General features: G+C 37.2%; 1 protein-coding gene across 10 annotated transcripts in view; it reads right to left on the bottom strand.

Moving 5' to 3' along the window:
• The window catches only part of LOC105210365 (probable phospholipid-transporting ATPase IA), a 111,105-nt gene that overhangs the window by 60,590 nt on the left and 38,468 nt on the right, over positions 1 to 12,047 (bottom strand). For 3 of the 10 annotated variants that reach the window (XM_054234846.1, XM_054234847.1, XM_054234845.1), the window contains exon 1: positions 1,200 to 1,490. The exons of the other annotated variants lie outside the window; for them this stretch is intronic. The gene's annotated coding sequence lies outside the window, so the exon portion shown is untranslated. Of the gene's footprint in view, positions 1 to 1,199; positions 1,491 to 12,047 lie in introns of those variants that run through there. 10 annotated transcript variants of the gene reach the window in all.

Below are 12,047 nucleotides of genomic sequence, written 5' to 3'. Positions count from 1 at the left end.
AAATGACTCTAATTGTTAGCTTTAATTGCCAAAATACCAAGCACGTAGTTTTCCAAAAAAAGTAGTAAGAAAATGTGGCATGGAAAGGTAAGTTAAAAAGAAGGGCAATGAACGACAAGGAACTTCATTTATGTTGCTAAGTACTACTTAAGAGAACAGCAAGTTACTTCTGCTGGCGTTTAAAAATTTGTCAGCGGAATATTTCAATAATATTTAAATATTTTTATTTTTTCAAAGCAATTACTACATAGCTTCAGTCAACCAGCTTAACGTGATGTAATCGAAGCAAAAACCTTAACTACACGTTACAAGACCGGTTTAAGCCGCTTGCACTACAAGCAAGTGCGGCGAGAGTAAATTTGAGTAAGCAAAAATATAAGAAAAAGAGCAAACCGAAATCGAGTAAAGCATAACAAACAAAAGACCAGGTATTTATGGAGGTAAGCAACAATAAATCCAGTGACGTGACGTATGCACACTACTTTGACTCCATGCAGTCAGTCAGTCAGTGAGCGACGCAAAGTGATCGTGTGAGTTGGCGATTGACGTCATACACACACTACAAAGAAATTTGCTAAATTTTAGCACACAAAAGCATATTTGTTTATTTTTCTTATTTTCAAAAATTTCAAAAGCGAATGTTTGAATGCAATTCAACCTCTTTGTGGCAATCTGTTGCTCATCGCTGTTGTGTGTCTTGTATCACATGAAATTTTACGGCTGAGAAAACTGCTTCTGAGAATTCAGAAAAGTCACACATGCGAAACATGGCAATTTAAACCTGTTGGATTATGAATCACTCAGCACCTGTCTCGCATGTATAATATATTTTAGTAACATTTCGGCTTAATTTTTCCGACACACCTTTTCACAACACTACACTTTACAACACTCAGCGCCCCCATTTAGCAGGCGTTCGCACATATTTTCACAATTTAATCAGCATATTTATTTACTCGTATTTATTTATTGCTTTTAACGCTATGCGCCAATAAAACTCAATTGAGTTTCCAATTTGGCGCTAACAAAATGAAATTTGCATTAATTAAGCGGCAGTCACTCGCTCACTTGACGTACTTGACGTGCTCACAGCGCTACACTTTTGCATATTTAATGAACTTGCTGTCGGCTTATGTATTTCAAGATCACTACATTTTTTAAATTATTCGATATTTAATTTTTTGTGTTTATATATTTACCACAAAACACTTTAAATTTAATACACAAAAACTATCTTGAAGACACTTTGCCACGCGTGCTCTTCTGCTGTTTCACTTGAGCACAGACCGCGTTGCGCTTTTGACTATTAGTCCCACAGCCAACGTTTAGTAACACTCCACACGTTCACGGCACACAGCTAACTAACTCAACGGCTGACAAATGCTTACTTGTGTTGTGGCGCTAAACCGGCTATTTGGGGATCGAAAGCGCTTAAAAAAAGGCGCCTTCATTGTATATTTTGGCTGCTTAGCCAAAGCAAGCAAATCTCTTCGAAAATTTTTACTGAGCGCTCACTCATTCGCTCACAAATTTATTGTTGTCTTTTATTGCTCTTTCTTGCAGTGCATACACGTTGGGTGGCAGTTAGCCTTTAGCGCTAGTTTAGCTAGTTTCGCGCTCACTTCGTATACTAAATTTCTTTGATTGCTGAGAAGATTTGCTCGAGAGCGCTGGAGTGTTTTTACAACATTTACATAGCTAATGTTGTTTGCTATATTTTGTAGCATACAATATTTTATTACTTTTTTATAGCATGCGATAATTTTGCTAGCAATTGGTTGTAATCTTCGCTAAGCGTAAACAGCCACCAGGTGTTGTGATGTGTTTTGGAGTCGTTTAGTATATTATTTATAAAGTGTTAGATAGTGTTATTTTAGCAGAAAAATTTAGATTTTAAGCAAGAAAAATAATGCAATTTCGTATAATTTTTTTTCGGTGAAAAATACTATAAGTAAACAATAATTTTTGGCAATAAATATTGAAAATTAAACTTTTCTTTAAATTAATTAATGTTTGCACCGAGGTTTTCTTGACTAGTTTAGTACACTAATGGGTTACTAGATCTAGATCTTAGTCGTATTTAAGGATTTATGTAAAAAAAATTCAAAAGTATGCATTTATGTCACTTATACCCACCACAGAGTTCAAGAGTTCTATTTAATGGAGCTTACCTGTAAAAAGAAGAAAAAAATATTGTTAAATAAAATTGTAAACAGAATTATTCGTATTTTTTGTTTTAAAATAAATTGATAAAAAATGTATTGGATCGTTCACTAAGTAATTTAGTTTGATGACAACAGCTGATCTTATTGAATTTTTTCGGAGCCAACTTCACACTTAACCGCTTTACCGTTATATATTTGAACATCTGATATAGTAAGGCTTTTTTGTAAAAAGTGTGTTAAATTTTTTGGAATAGTTTTTGTTTGGTGCCATATCGAAGATGTATGTGGCGTTGGACCGTTTAGCCGGTTATAGCCGAATCGATGACAGCGCGCCACTCCTCTCTTTCCTTCGCAGTTCGGCGCCAGTTGGAGATTCCAAGTGTAACCAGGTCGCTCTCCACCTGGTCCCTTCAACGGAGTGGAGGCCTTCCCCTTCCCCGGCTTCCTCCGTCGGGTACTGCATCGAACACTTTCAGAGCTGGAGTGTTTTCGTCCATACGGACAACATGACCTAGCCAGCGTAGCCGCTGTTTTTTTATTCGCTGAACTATGTCAATGTCGTCGTATAACTCGTACAGCTCATCGTTCCATCATCTGAGGTATTCGCCATTGTCAATGTTCTGAGGACCATAAATCTGCCGCAAAACCTTTCTCTCGAAAACTCCTAGTGTCGTCTTATCTGATGTTGACATCGTCCAAACATCTGCATCATAAAGCAGGAGGGGAACGATAAGCGACTTGTAGAGTTTGATTCGAGGAAAGAGGACTTTACTTTTCAATTGCCTACTCAGACCACCTGTTGGCAAGAGTGATTCTGCGCTGATATTGTTGGTGTTGTTGATACTGGTTCCCAGGTATACGAAATTATCTACGACTTCAGAGTTATGACTGACAACAATGACGTGGGAGCCAAGACGCGAATGCGCCGACTGTTTGCTAGATTACTAGAGATATTTCGTCTTGTCCTTATTCACCTCCAGAACATTTCCCTTCATTTCCTTATCCATGCGGGAAAAAGCAGAACAAACGGCGCGGTTGTTGATTCCGATGATATCAATACGATCGAAGATAGAAGTTCGAAAAAAGTATTTTCGGCTTATTTGACTATTTTACTATGAAAAGAGTAAAAGTGCAGTCCAAACAAGGAGAAAATGGATAAAATAAAGTCTAAAGATAATAATTTTGTTTAACATGACCTTTTACAAACACATGAAATGTCTTGGATTAATTTCGAAGCTTGACATATGGAATCCTGACATGATTTTACAGAACGAAATTTGTTTCGCCACATGAACTATTTTAACTGCTTATCAAGCGAAGTGAATTGTTCACTAGAATGTAAAGCTAAAGAGATCATGGTCTAACATGGATGAACCAACTCAAACCACTTCGAAAGCCAATAGTCACCCAAAATGGTTATGATGTCTGCTTGGTGGGATGTCAAAGGGCTCCTTTATTTTGAGGTTTTACCCGACAATACCACGATTACTTCTGAAGAATATTGTGATCAGCTAGACAAATAGAGTTATGCACTCAAAGGGAAGAAGCTAGAACTGATCAATAGAAAAGGTGTAGTTTTCCAACAGGATAATGCGAGTCCTTAGACAAGCCTTTGCAGTTTGAATGGGATGTGCTACCACAGCCAGCATATTCTCCAGACTTGACATATGCGGATTATTATACGTCTACAACTTTGCTTCCGTTTTTTGTTTTTGTAAATTTAAGGCTTTTTTTGTATAAAAACGGTTACAAAAATGTTATTCAAAATATTGGTCGTCGCTAGCTACTACTTTTGACCATCTTTCTGGCAGCATGCGTATTCCGTGACGAAAGAACTCCTCATCTTTCGAGTCGATCCAAGTATCAATCAAATTTTTGACTTGTTCATAAGAACTGAAGTGCTCGTTAGCTAGACCGTGTACCATCGATCAGAACAAGTGGTAGTCAGATGGAGTAACGTCTGGAGAATACGACGGGTAGGGTAAGATCTCCCATTCCATATTTTTTGACCACCTTTGCGACGTGAAGCCGAGCATTGTCATGCTGGCGAATGACATTATCGTGTCTTTCCTCGTACTGTGGCCCATTTTCTTTTAGTGCTCGGCTCAAACGCATTAATTGCCTCACCGTACGTATCCGAAAGCATTCGCTGAGCCTCAGCCGCACTTTTCTTGCAATTAAAAGAGAAAACGCAAAATTTATCCGCAAATGTCGAAAATTCGGCTCAAAAAGTGACATTTTCAGTTCAGAATAAGTTTGGGATGCAAACAGATCTCTACAAATATTTTGTTGGGTTAATGTTGACACTAATGTCCAATATCGATATAAAACGATTTAATCGACCAGTGCTTGACCCTAGAGACATCTATTGGAAAACGGCGGAAGCAAAGTTGTAGACCTAATACTTGTTCTGGTCTCTGCGAAATTTTTTGCATGAACGTCAAAAACCACTTGGCCCAGTTTTTAGTCTGCAAGGCCAAACATTGACCTTGACCTTGCATTGGCCAAACATTATCAAACATTTTATGAGCATGAAATCAATTTCTTACCCGAAAGATGACAAAAGGTATTGGATGAAAATGGGGAATATAGAATTTCATAAAATAATTTACAAAATAAAAAATCGTATTTAAATTGCACTCAAAACACAATATTACTTAGTAACTACCCAATACTTTCATGAACTCAAAATTTATTTTGAAATGTTGACTCAACATTATTTACTGATAACGTGCTAATTACATTGAAATTTACGAACTAAGAGATTAACTAAAGCTTTACATGTTTAATTTGTCGTGCTTTACATGTAACGTGTGTAAAAAACCGTTACTGATTACATATTGCGTTTCAATTATAAAAAGTATGTTGAGTATAAGGATTCGCTTCAACTTTAACATTACTGAATCACAACACAATTTAATGAAGCAATTTGCATTAAAGATAATTTAAATTCACGCGCTGCATTAAAAATAATTAAACACTTTGTAATACATCATTGTAGCGCAGCATGACTGCATTGCGTTAAATTGACATATGATAACCCGAAAATTCGACGCGCTTAATGAGATAAGTGCAGGCCACAGTACTGCACGGGGATATACCATACATGTGCTGACGATTGAGGGGAAATTACTTATAATTAAAAATGACTGGCGACAGCAAATATTGCTTTCAGCATGTAAGCGTAGACTTCAGTCAGTCGTTGTAAGTCGTTAAATAATTAAAAAATAAATTAAAAATGGCTGGAGAGAGAAGGGCGAGGTGAAGGGGGAGCTAGCGAGATTACAGCGAAATCACAACGGCGTAAATGGCATTTACCAACAAAGGGTAAACAAGCCCTAGTGAGTTTCAGTGCGCCAATAATGATAGGTTTCAGACGAAGTACATAGATATGTGCCGTTATGTGTGCAACTATTTGATTAAGTGTTAAAACAAATATGAGTAAATGGCATGAGCAGGAAAAGCACGCTCAACGAGACGGTATCAAAAGCTTTTGCAGTCATCAACAATTTAAGCTGTCACTGATCCCTACTGTGGGTACATCTGTGCTACTGTACTGCGCTTTTTTTTTGTGGACACACTCAAAGGGGGATTTTTTTATTTTATTTTTTTTTTTTTTGTTTTTAACAAAAATTTTATTTGTCTGTCACAAAAGTGCGCGGCAACGCTTTAATGTAACGCACAGTCCAAGCAAACAAACGAAAGCATTCAGGAGACACACAGCGGAGTAAAGCAAATGAGTGCGTTGCCATGGCAACTGAACTAAGGCTGGAAACATAGTGGCACATTGTGATATTGAAACTGTCAAAATAAATACAAAATTCGAAAAAAATAAATATAATAATATTAAATATATACTTTTTATATTTTCTTTCATCTGCATTCCTTTTTTCTCGAATTATTTTTTAATTCCCATTATACTATGCACTTCACCTAAAGGTATAACCATTTCCCTCAGTATGTCACTCATTCGTTTTGTTTATGTCAATTGCGTCAACAACAAACCGACCTTCCACAATCCCACACATGGTTGGGGACGCACACACTCGCTTTAATTGAATTTGTTTTGTTCATTTGTTGTTTTTTGCGGGTCCACTCTTTTTTCCAATTTCTTGCTTTGTTTGTTATCTGCAACAATCTGCTCGCTCAGCGTTTTCGAAAAGAGACACTCGTAAAATTCCGTGGAACCACTGTCTGGCGCTGAGAGTATACTTTTATTTATTTATAGAAAACTAAGTGATTGAGTGAGCGCCGCCACTTACAGACCTAAATACTAAATTTTGCGATTACAACCATTTTCTCTTCTGAGTAGGTATTTAAGGAAAGTAATTTACTTTTGTAGACGACTGTGACCTGAGTATAGCATGATACTTTTAATATTAATACAGGATATATATTTATCGCATGATATAAAAAAGTGAAGGGATAGATTCAGTGTTAATCTTGAATATAATAATAATAGTCAACCAAGCTAAAAAAAATAGAGAAATAGGGATATTTTTCTTCAAATTTTCATATAAAATTTTTTCCAAAAAAAAAAAAGTAAGGAAGGCCTAAGGGTGGGTGTAAACGAATATCTTATACTCTCGCTAATTATTTATTTAATTGTATTAAGATAACACACAATTTGATCAATGCATTCGATATTGAACTTTACACTGACCAACAAAACTCATTACAGTATATAGTATATGGGGATTGGGTTAATTTCTGGACTGATATTTCTCATTTTCGCCACCAATCTACATTATTTCCAAGATTTCACCCAATTTTGCTAAAATATCTCAAATATTAACCGATATAAAGGATATAAAGTTCACCGGAAGTTAGAAAATCCGAATATTGGGTATGAAGGAGCGATCCGATTTTAGCCATATATAGGGAACAGAAAGCTTCCTTAAGGGGTTACATAGGTTTCGTGGATTAAAAATATAGATTTTTTATTTTTTTGCTTATTAATTTCTACAACATCTCAAGAATATTATCCGAATAATAGTTTCGGAGATAGAGCCTTTGGAAGGTGTGAGCTCCAAGTCAGGTATTATTGTTACTCAAATCTTTAAAGGCGTTTTTCTCGGAACCGTGTTTCAAATGTTCTCGAAAACTACTCAACCGATCTTGATGAAATTTTGCACAGGTATTCAAGATACAATTTACTCGTGCTTGACGAAGGATTTTTTTTAATTACACTATTAAACAAAAAAAAATACAAAATGTCAAGCAAATTTGACCGAAATTTTTATTTTTTTGGAAAAATGTCTGCCAAAATTCCAATTTTTTTGTCTTTCCTTCGTTCAAGCACGAGTTTGTGGTCTTAAATATGTATCTACATATACGACAGAAAAAAGTTTATATTAAATAAAGAATTTTTACATAGAAAAAAAAAATTGAAAATATACCCGACAAAACCCATGTAACCCGTTAAAGAAAGAATGTCTTTAAAATATCTGAGAGATTTATGATTTTTTCTGTAAAAATTATCTATAGGCACTGAGGTCCTCACGATCGGTATCTGGGACCTTGAAAAGTGATAGTCCGATTTCGACAATGTTTAAATGACTGATGACACACCTCAAATGCAGTATTTGTTTTTGAGATTGTAAAATTTTGTTCCGACATCTTCATTGCTTTTTGATTTATATATTGTAAAGACCAGATATTCACCATGCGCCAAATCTTGGAGAAGACCCGTGAAAAAAGGATCGACACACACCATCTATTTGTCGACTTTAAAGCTGCTTTCGACAGCACGAAAAGGAGCTGCCTTTATGCCGCGATGTCTGAATTTGGTATCCCCGCAAAATTAATACGGTTGTGTAAGTTGACGTTGAGCAACACCAAAAGCTCCGTCAGGATCGGGAAGGACCTCTCCGAGCCGTTCGATACCAAACGAGGTTTCAGACAAGGTGACTCGCTATCGTGCGACTTCTTTAACTTGATGCTGGAGAAAATTATAAGAGCTGCAGAGCTAAATAGAGAAGGTACAATCTTCTACAAGAGTGTACAGCTACTGGCGTACGCCGATGATATCGATATCATTGGAAACAACACCCGCGCCGTTAGTTCTGCTTTTTCCCGCCTGGATAAGGAAGCGAAGCGAATGGGTCTGGTGGTGAACGAGGACAAGACGAAATATCTCCTGTCATCAAACAAACAGTCAGCGCATTCGCGTCTTGGCTCCCACGTCACTGTTGACAGTCATAACTTTGAAGTTGTAGATAATTTCGTATACCTAGGAACCAACATTAACACCGATAATAATGTCAGCCTTGAAATCCAACGCAGAATCACTCTTGCCAACAGGTGCTACTATGGACTGAGTAGGCAATTGAAAAGTAAAGTCCTCTCTCGACGAACAAAAACTAAACTCTACAAGTCCCTCATCATTCCCGTCCTACTTTATGGTGCAGAAGCGTGGACGGTGTCAACATCCGATGAGACGGCACTAGGAGTTTTCGAGAGAAAGGTTTTGCGGAAGATTTACGGTCCCTTAAACATTGGCAACGGCGAATACCGCAGAAGATGGAATGATGAGCTGTATGTGTTGGTCGCCGACATAGACAGAGTCCAGCGAATAAAACGACAGGGGCTACGCTGGCTGGGTCATGTTGTGCGAATGGATGAAAGTGCCCCAGCTCTGAAAGTTTTCGATGCAGTACCCGCTGGTGGAAGCCGAGGAAGAGGGAGACCTCCACTCCGGTGGAAGGACCAGGTGGAGAAGGACCTGTCTTCATTTGGTATTACCAATTGGCGCCAAACCGCCAAAAGGAGAGATGCGTGGCGCACTGTTGTGGACTCGGCTATAACCGCGTAAGCGGTTTCTACGCCAGTTAAGAAGAAGAAGAAGAAAGTGAAAAATTCAGATAAAGTTCAAAATTGTGTGATGTGGGAAGTAGGCGTGGTTGTTAACCGATTTCGCCTATTTTCCATCCGTAACATCAGAATATGAAATTTAATGTACCATATTTGGTTCAAATTGGTCGAGTAGTGTCTGAGATAATGGAGATATTGGACAAGCAAGTGGACGACGCCACGTCCATTTTAAATTTTTTTATAACAATCTATGTACAGAATTTTTGATAAAAACTCATAAATCGGATCAGAACCGTGCCTAGTGTCTATATAACCGATTTTAATTCCCAACAACAGATTAAATTGATGAAACACGAACAATGTCAGTCTCGAAATCCAGCGTAGAATCACTCTTGCCAACAGATGCTACTTTGGACTGAGTAGGCAATTGAAAAGTAAAGTCCTTTCTCGACGAACCAAAATCAAACTCTACAAGTCGCTTATCATTCCCGTGCTGCTTTATGACACAGAAGCTTGGACGATGTCAACATCAATCACTCCAGGACGATAACACTCCAGCTCTGAAAGTGTTCAATGCAGTACCCGCCGGAGGAAGCCGAGGAAGGGGAAGGCCTCCACTCCGTTGGAGGGACGAGGTGGAGAGCGACCTGGTTACACTTGGAGTCTCCAACTGGCGCCGAACAGCGAAGGAAAGAGAGGAGTGGCGCGCTCTCATCAATTCGGCTATAACCGACTAAACGATTCAACGCCAATTACATACATACATACAACAGATGAAATTTCGGGTCTCTACTGATTACTTAGAACCGACTATTAGAAGAACGGTGTTCGTCAACCGTTTTTAGCTTTAATTAGTAGCTCTGATCTGATATGATTTCCGACCAGAATGCTCAGACATATCTCAGTTATTGTCATCTTGACTTGAAAATGATCTATGAATTCTCCAAATAATATACTGGCACACATATATCTTATATTTATATGTTGATATCTCGATTTGTAACTAAAATAGCTTAGTATACCCTTACGATAAAGTTATTTGATTATAACAAAAATGAGCTCAAACGGATCGGATCTTTCGTCCAATAATGTAAATGTTTTTCTGAGGCCTCATTTCCAAATTATTTGAGGTTAAAAATATTTCTCCAAAAATAACGCATTGCAGGCTTGATTTTAAAAGCTCTTTAAAGACACATTTATTCGAAAATTATTAAAAAACTCTCACTATGCTGTATGTCAGTCAAAAAAGTTCAACGTTTTTACAGTTCCACATGCCACTCACAGCAGATTTATCCATAAACACTGTAGGCAACGCCAGAGATTTGCAAAAACTATGACATAAGGTTGTCGTGAATTTTGAATACTACAGCATACAAGATGATGTTGCTATAAATAAAAGAAAGCACAACACTAACAATGCAACACACATAAAGTAGTTGGAGAATTACGCTAAAATTCGAAAAAAAAAAATTATGAAAAATTTACACTAGTGTGACATTACAACGAAATGCACTCAGACGGCACAAAATAGCAACAACACACACAAGCACACAAGTTTATATTTGTTAGTATGTAATCATGAAAAGCAGAGCGGCTACATTTTTTCATTAAAAATTCATCATTAAACGCATAAAAACCCAGCAAATCGATAGTCACTATGCCGCATGGACTTTAATAAAAGCGGCATAGAGTGGCGTTAATACACCGGCATTTCAGGCACGTAAATTCAAATTTGTAACACGTCAAAGGCACTAACTGATGAAATGTGGGTACAGCGTAGTGCATTTTCAGCAACATGTTTTGCACGCACCGACAACATTGTCAGGACATGCTCCCTTCACACACTCCCATTCATTCAACCGTAATAGTTCATGTCGCCTCTACGGCGTGCAGTGGTCATCTAAGTTATGTCGATCCGCTCTCAACGTATGTCCACTACTAATTAAGCAATATGACAGTTGTCTGTGTGTGTGCTTGTGTGCAATTTCACAGTACAGTTTGGGAGGATGTGTTGTTTGTAGTCCTGTGCAGTTTCTATGTTGTGGTTACTTGTTTTGTGGCTGTCTCCTCTGTTTGCTTGGACAATTCCGTTTGCCTCGGTCCTGCATGTGTGAATATGTAGTTGTCAATTTAATGTTTTTTTTTTGTTGTTTTGGTTAGAAGGCATGTAGAATGTGTTGTAGTTGTGTAATGGTCATTGAACAGGCCATTTCAATGTGTCAACAGTTGACAAAAATATTACATGGTGAGAGCAATGTTGCACTTGGGGGCCTGGACATGATGTTTTGGTGGATTATCACTAGAAAGGTGTTAAGATTTGATGGTCAGCATCGATACAATTGATATGTAGAAAATTAGGATAATATTTTTAGAAAGAAACTATAATTGAAAGTTACTCGAATAAGACATAATCTTCTAAGGTCAATAGATGAGAGTACTAAAAGGTGTCCAATATTGAATTTTGAGCCTTAAACAACTATATAGCCCTATAACAAAACAATATAGAAAAGTAGATAGACCTCTCTCGATGTCAACAATAATGAAAAATAAAATTGAATTTCACAAAACAAAACAAAATGCCTTTAAAAATTAATTTGCTGGTATTATTATGTATGACTATAGTAAAATAAAAGGTGTTATTTCAGGACATGTTATTTGCAAGAAGAATTAAAACACATTATAAATTTAAGGGTTTGCCATTGTTTTAAAAAGTGATTCAGTTCATTCATATATGATTTCCAGCAAAACATCGCCGAAGCTGGCTCGAATATTATACAAGCCATGGTACCCAACTTTCGATCACTTTTTGCAGGAATTGGGGCCTTATGTCAACAACAAACGTTGTTTCGGACTGAGTCTGTTCATTAGGAAATGCCAAACCGAACAGAGTATAAATCAAGTGACAGCTGCCGAAAAGACCAACTTCGAATAAAAGTATTGCCTCATTGAAAACCACCCGTCTAAAAAACATCGGTTGTAAATCACTTGGTCGGTGTATAAAACTGTTTACAACTTATCAATCTTGTTTATAACCTCGTGCTACATTTCGAATCTATTACCGCGCAATTT

Source organism: Zeugodacus cucurbitae, chromosome 6 (assembly GCF_028554725.1).
Source record: "Zeugodacus cucurbitae isolate PBARC_wt_2022May chromosome 6, idZeuCucr1.2, whole genome shotgun sequence".
Lineage (NCBI taxonomy): Eukaryota > Metazoa > Arthropoda > Insecta > Diptera > Tephritidae > Zeugodacus > Zeugodacus cucurbitae.
This window is presented reverse-complemented; position numbering and strand designations above follow the sequence as displayed.